The sequence below is a fragment of the Sus scrofa genome, chromosome 13, assembly GCF_054392235.1.
Source record: "Sus scrofa isolate SSC_HxYL_T2T_F1_AM1 chromosome 13, Sscrofa_HxYL_maternal_Yorkshire_Landrace_v2.0, whole genome shotgun sequence".
NCBI classification, from domain to species: domain Eukaryota; kingdom Metazoa; phylum Chordata; class Mammalia; order Artiodactyla; family Suidae; genus Sus; species Sus scrofa.
In genome coordinates this window covers 215,489,119-215,495,514 of record NC_139395.1, presented here as the reverse complement: position 1 = coordinate 215,495,514, position 6,396 = coordinate 215,489,119, and the positions used below count along the sequence as shown (strand labels likewise).

At 47.3% G+C, this 6,396-nt stretch overlaps 1 long non-coding RNA gene across 1 annotated transcript; it reads left to right on the top strand.

Moving 5' to 3' along the window:
* The first annotated feature begins 2,735 nt into the window (after positions 1 to 2,735).
* LOC146397884 (uncharacterized) lies at positions 2,736 to 5,233 on the top strand. Its single transcript, XR_014825173.1, has 4 exons — positions 2,736 to 2,820; positions 4,385 to 4,484; positions 4,787 to 4,865; positions 5,052 to 5,233. It is a non-coding gene; the product is annotated as an uncharacterized LOC146397884 (long non-coding RNA).
* The last annotated feature ends 1,163 nt before the right edge of the window (positions 5,234 to 6,396 follow it).

Sequence of the window (6,396 nt, the reverse complement as noted above, 5' to 3'; positions counted from 1 at the left end):
TTGACAAATTGGAAGCTACTAAGGACTCCAATTTATTACATTTCCCATGGAGATTAGGTTTAAAAAAAAGACAAAGTGAAAGGTGCCTGGTCACCTGGCTTTCCAGGCATTGGCAGGAAGCCCAGTTAGGCAGGCTGCTCGTGCTCAAGGGCAGGACGTCACTGGCTGCTTTTCTGGGGACAGACCTGTGATGGCAGCTGCCATCACAGCAGGTACAAGGGGCTGCCGACTGCTCTTTTTGCTGGAAGGAACCGCTGGGAAGGCCAGGTAAGGTCTGACTGCTTTAAGGACACTGATGATGCTTTCTGGCTGTGATTTAAATCTCTCTCACACACACACTCTCTGCCCCCACCCCTGTTAGCCCAGGAATCTTGGTCCTGCCCTGTGTCCACTCTTTCACAGCCTCGCCCATGATGCGCCCTGATGCTGCCCTGCTCATGCCTTTGTCCCAACCTCAAGCTGTGAACACAGAAAGAAAAGGCCCTCCCCTGGGATAGGGCTGAGTCTGGGCACTGCTACATGAAGCCCCTCCATTCTAAACGGGTCTTGGAATAAGGCTACCAGGGCTCCAGTTGTCACTGTCTTCAGGGAAGAGACCCACAGGGCATCTGTGTGGACATGGGACCAGGTGGCCAGGCTTGCTGGCATGGCCTGGTGAGACCCGGGCCCCAGGACCAGGGAGTTGGAAGGGGAGCCTCCCAGACAAGGGTCGGGAGGCCAAGCTGGACACAGCCCAGCAAGCCTGGATGATGCTCCCCTGACTTCATACTTCCTCCTGAGTCCTCCAAGCCCTCCAACCAGGCCACCAAGATGGGGACCAGAAGCCCAGCCACCATGTGCTTGCCCTGCAGGCAGAGGGTCTTACCGGTGATGTGCTTACAGCCAGTGACCCTCTTCTGATTCCTTTAAGCCCCACCTGTTACATCTAATAAACTGTATCATTGATGAGATGGAGCAAGAGGAAAACCTTCCAGCGTTAAAATGTAGGGGTTTAAGGAACAGTCCTACATATACCTATTTGTTTTCTATTTTGTGCTGACCTCTTGTCGCCAAGCAACAGGGGTCACCTCTGTTGGGAAAGAGAGGGTACCACATGCATTTTAGCCTCTTTCTAACTCCAGAGACGCTAAGAGGCCTGGGATGTGCCGTCTGATTTAGATCAAAAAGTCATCATTTATTTATAATGAAACAACAAATTTTTTTTTTTTTTTTTTTTTTGTCTTTTGTCTTTTTTTGTCTTTTGTTGTTGTTGTTGTTGTTGTTGCTATTTCTTGGGCCGCTCCCGCGGCATATGGAGGTTCCCAGGCTAGGGGTTGAATCGGAGCTGTAGCCACCAGCCTACACCAGAGCCACAGCAACGCAGGATCCGAGCCGCGTCTGCAACCTACACCACAGCTCACGGCAACGCCGGATCGTTAACCCACTGAGCAAGGGCAGGGATCGAACCCGCGACCTCATGGTTCCTAGTCGGATTCGTTAACCACTGCGCCACGACGGGAACTCCCCGAAACAACAAATTTTAACCTACTCTTCAAGTTATAAAAACACATCTGAACCTATAAAGAAGAGAACCAAAATCTTCTTAAAACAAAATAAGGAATTCCCATTGTGGCACAGCAGAAACGAATCCAACTAGGAACCATGAGGTTGCAGGTTCGATCCCTGGCCTTGCTCAGTGGGCTAAGGATCCAGCGTTGCCATGAGCTGTGGTGTAGGTTGCAGACGCGGCTCAGATCCTGCGTTGCTGTGGCTGTGGTGTAGGCGGGCAGCTGTAGCTCCAATTCGACACCTAGCCTGGGAACCTCCATATGCCGAAAGTGCGGCCTACAAAGACAAACAAAAATTTAAAAATAAATAAAATAAAGCCAAGCTGCTAATCCTTAAAAAAAAAAAAAAATGGTATTCTGTCAGTCCTTACTTGATGGTCACAATCTAGAATGTTTTAGAGAAGTTTCTCTAGTTAATAGACCAATTACAAATTTAAATATAAAACAGCTTTGGGGAGTTTCTTTGTGCTGCAGCAGGTTAAGTATCCAGCATGGTCACTGCTCAGGTTCGACTCCTGGCCCGGGAACTTACACATGCCACCGGCGTGGCCAAAAAATAAAATGAAACGGTTTTTTCTTTTTTTGGCTGCACTCAGGGAATGAAAAACTTCCCAGGCCAGGGATGAAACCTGAGCCACGGCAGGGACAACGCCAAATCCTTAACCCCTAGGCTACTGTGGAACTCCTAAAATACTTTTTTGAATTTGCAGTATAGTTGATTTACAGTATCGTGTTAGTTTCAGATGTAAAGTGGAAGGATTCAATTATTTTTGTCAGAATATCTTCCGTTATAGGTTATTATGAGATACCGAATATTGTTCCTTGCACTACACAATAAATCCTTGTTGCTTATCTATTTTGTAGATTGTAGTTCACATCTGTTAATCCCAAATTCCTAATTTATCTCTCCCCCTGCTTTCCCCTTTGGTATCCATAAATTTGTTTTTTTCTGTGTCTGTGAGTCTGTTTCTGTTTTGTAGTATTCGTTTGTATTATTTTTTAGATTCCACATGTAGGTGGTATCATATAATATTTGCCTTTCTCTGTCTGACTTCACCCCGTGTGATAATGTCTAGGTCCATCCATGTTGCTGCAAATGGCAGCATTTCATTCTAAAATAGCTCTTTTCAAACTCTGTCTCTGAAGACGGTCACGACTCAGGTAAAATAGGTCCCTGTCTCCTTCTCAGGTGCAAGACTACTAATGATGCTGATGATGGAGTTCCTGTCGTGGCTCAGCAAAACGAACCCAACGACCATCCATGAGGATGCAGGTTCGATCCCTGGCCCTGCTCAGTGGGTTAAGGATCTGGCGTGGCTGTGGCTGCGGTGTAGGCCGGCAGCTGCCGCTCCAATTCAGCCCCTAGTCTGGGAACTTCCATATGCCAAGGGTGCGGCCCTAAAGAGAAAAAAAATAGCAATTACAGGTTATTAGGCATTTACTAGGTGTCAGGCCTTTTACCTTAGTCGTTTGGTCCAATTGAGATACATGAGAACCTAGTGAGATAAATTCTATTTTAACCCCATCTTACAAAAGAGGCAATCAAAGCACACAGAGATTAAGTTATTTGCCCAGAAGAATCATAGAGCTAGTGAGTAAAAGACCCAGGATTCAAACCCAGACAGGCAGGCAGGGAGCAGATACGTTAAGCCTGACCTATAGCCTAAGTATTTTCACTCCCAGACTATTTCCAAATAATTAAGTGAATTGTGTCATAACCATATTGAGTTCTTTCTAGAACCATCACTCTATAGGCCTTCTGTTACCTGGGTCCTAGCTGGGCTCGATGAAATGTGGTGTCAGATCCATGGGTCCAAGTTTCTATCCCCCAAAGAGGAAATAGATCCACGTAAAACCTTGACTCCTTTCTTCAAGTAACCAGTTTCCTTGCTCTTTTGCTCTCGTTCACTCCCAAGACAAGACCTCAGGTCCTAGGGCCCCCTTTTTTGTCACATCCCAACCGCCACGGCCACCAGATAGATGCCTGCTTCTGCCCAGATCTTGGGACTAGGCAGTCATAACCAAGGTTGTTGGACCGACGTGCGGTCTCCTTTCCAGGGACAGCACATAATCCAAGGTTTCAGAATAAAAAAAATGAAACATGAGTCAGCCGCTGATGTTTTCCAGGAAACTGTTGTTATGAATGAAAATGACACAATGACCCTCGTGGGATAAGGAATGTGGTATGTCTTTGCTTCCCTAAATCAAATCGAATTTGGCTCTGATCCAGAGAGGTCTAAATCCAGCCACGTTTCCCTGCTCCCTCCCCTGCATGTTGGAGGGCTCAAGGCCCCAGCCCTAGTGGAGGCCCAGGACTTGGGGGGAGGGGGAGGCCCAGCCTTCAGTCCTTGGGGTCGCCCCAGGTACATGCCGTCACAGCCCGGGGCCTCCCGATGCTGCTCCCAGGTTGCAGCCCATCCATCCTCATGGTCATGGCCGTGTGTGCGTAGCCCCTAGACCCTTCTCCCTTGAGGCATCCTTTGTCCCAGGCCCAGTCTCTGGGAACCACTTCCTGAAATGGATCCACGCCCTTTCTATACTCAAAGCACCTGTCCTCCTTCTTGGGTAACACACCCTAATTGCTTTCAGGGGTATTAGTCTTTAGAAATCAAAGGTCTCTGGAATCCCCCGGCAAATCCTACTCTCACATCGGTCGCTGTTGCCCTAAATGGAAATAATTGGAAAAATACGGCACACATGCAATTTGTGTAACAGTCCATTTCTTGATAGGAATCAACCAATGCTGGGGCCAGGATCCACAACCTAAAAAGCCTCATGCTTGACCACATGCCACCTTGCTTCTCCCAGCCTTGGACCCTCTGCTTTCTGACTGCCAGGTAGCGGGACCAGCATGAATGGTGGCAATCCAGGCATGAGATGGGGACCTGAACCAGGCAGCAGCAGTGAAGGGAGGATGAGCCCTGGATGTGCCTGAAGGTGATAACATTTATTGCCAGCTTGCTTGTGGGGTGTGGCGGGGGGTGGGGGGGCGGAAAGAGAGAGGCTTAAAGAATGATGCCAAAAAAATTTTTTTAATAAAAATAAAAAGAATGATGCCAAGATTTGGGACTAAATCAACTGGAAGAATGGGGCTACTATTCTCTGAAAAAAGTACATGCTGGAAAGAAAGAATTCGGATGAGATAGATTAAATTTTTGTCCATGCATGTGGTCTGAGCTGCCTCAAGTGGGGAGATGTCAATCGGGGCCCTTAGATATGTGACTCTGATGTTCAAGCAGAGATCCACGTGGGAGCTTTCAGCCCAGGATGTGATGGAAGGCGTGCAGCTCCAAAGGATCGAATTGGACATGAACACAGGTGAGCAGTCACGGAGGCCGAGGGCTGAGCATTTCACACTCAGGGGCTGGGAAGACGAGGGGTCCAGCAAAGCAGTCAGATGAGGAACGTCCCGTGAGCAAGGAGGACCAAACCTGGAGGGTGGGTTCTGGAAGCTGAGAGAAGGGAGCCATCAGTAGTGTTGAATCACCTCCTCTATCTCCATAGCAACGTAGGATGGAGGCACTAGGATGGGCTGCGTTTCACAGATGAGGAAACTGGGCTTGGAAAAGACGGGACCATGCAGAAGACGGCTCCATGGAAGGAAGAAACTGACAGATGTGGAAAGATACACACTGAGATTAGAAAATCTCATTTCCAGTCCATAAGGTTGCAATAACCTGTGAGAAGAAGATATTTCTAGCTATGGATTCTTCCCTAGACAATAGAATAGGGACTCCTTTATATGCCATGAGAGAGGGGTATGATTATGTACTCACCTCAGATTAATACTTTTCAACATAAAAAATGGTCAATATGTAAAATTTCAAGAGGAAACCATTATACTGAAATATGCTTTCAAAATATTTTAAAACTATGGCATAGTAATAGTCATACTCCTTTATTGATGCAGAAAATGGCATTATCCAGTGCAGAAGGTCTAATAAATAAGGCAGTTTCAAAGCAATAATAAGCATAAGTGACATCTTAAGAAATTTGCAACAACTGTAATTTGATGTGAAAATATTTGCGATTTCCAAAGTCTCAATGGGAAATACAAAAAAAAAAAAAGTACAGCAATGTGCGCAGGTGACTTGAAAACACTTAAAGCCCTTGGAAGGAGTTCCTGCTGTGGCTCAGCGGGTTAAGAACCGGACTAGTATCCATGAGGAGGCAGGTGTGATCCCTGGCCTCACTCAGCGGGTTAAGGATCCGGTGTTGCCATGAGCTGTGGGACAGGTCTCAGACAAGGCTTGGATCCTGTGTTGCTGTGACTGTGGTGTAGGCCAGCAGCTGTAGCTCCAGTTTGACCCCTAGCCTGGGAACCTCCTTGTGACACCTGAGTGGCCTAAAGGCAAAAAAAAGAAAAGACTACAGCTGCCATCAGAGTTCTTCTGTGGCTCAACAGGTTAAAGATATGGTGTTGTCATTGCAGTGGCTTAGGTTGCTGTTGTGGTGTGGGTTCGATCCCTGGCCTGGGCCAAAAAAAAAAAAGATTACATTTTTTATCAACTGAAATTAAAAAAAAAAAAAAGCATAACCTAAAAGTTGAAAGTTATGTTTTGTTCAGGGACCCCGTACTGAGGACAATAGCCTGCAAGGGTGGCCTCTCAGCTCCCAGGAACTGTTCCAAAGAGGTCATGTAGTAGGACATCCAAAGATTACTGCTGGGGAGTTCCTGTCGTGGCGCAGTGGTTAACGAATCCGACTAGTAACCACGAGGTTGCAGGTTCGATCCCTGGCCTTGCTCAGTGGGTTAACGATCCGGCGTTGCCGTGAGCTGTGGTGTGGGTTGCAGACACGGCTGGGATCCCAAGTTGCTGTAGCTCTGGCGTCGGCCGGTGACTACAGC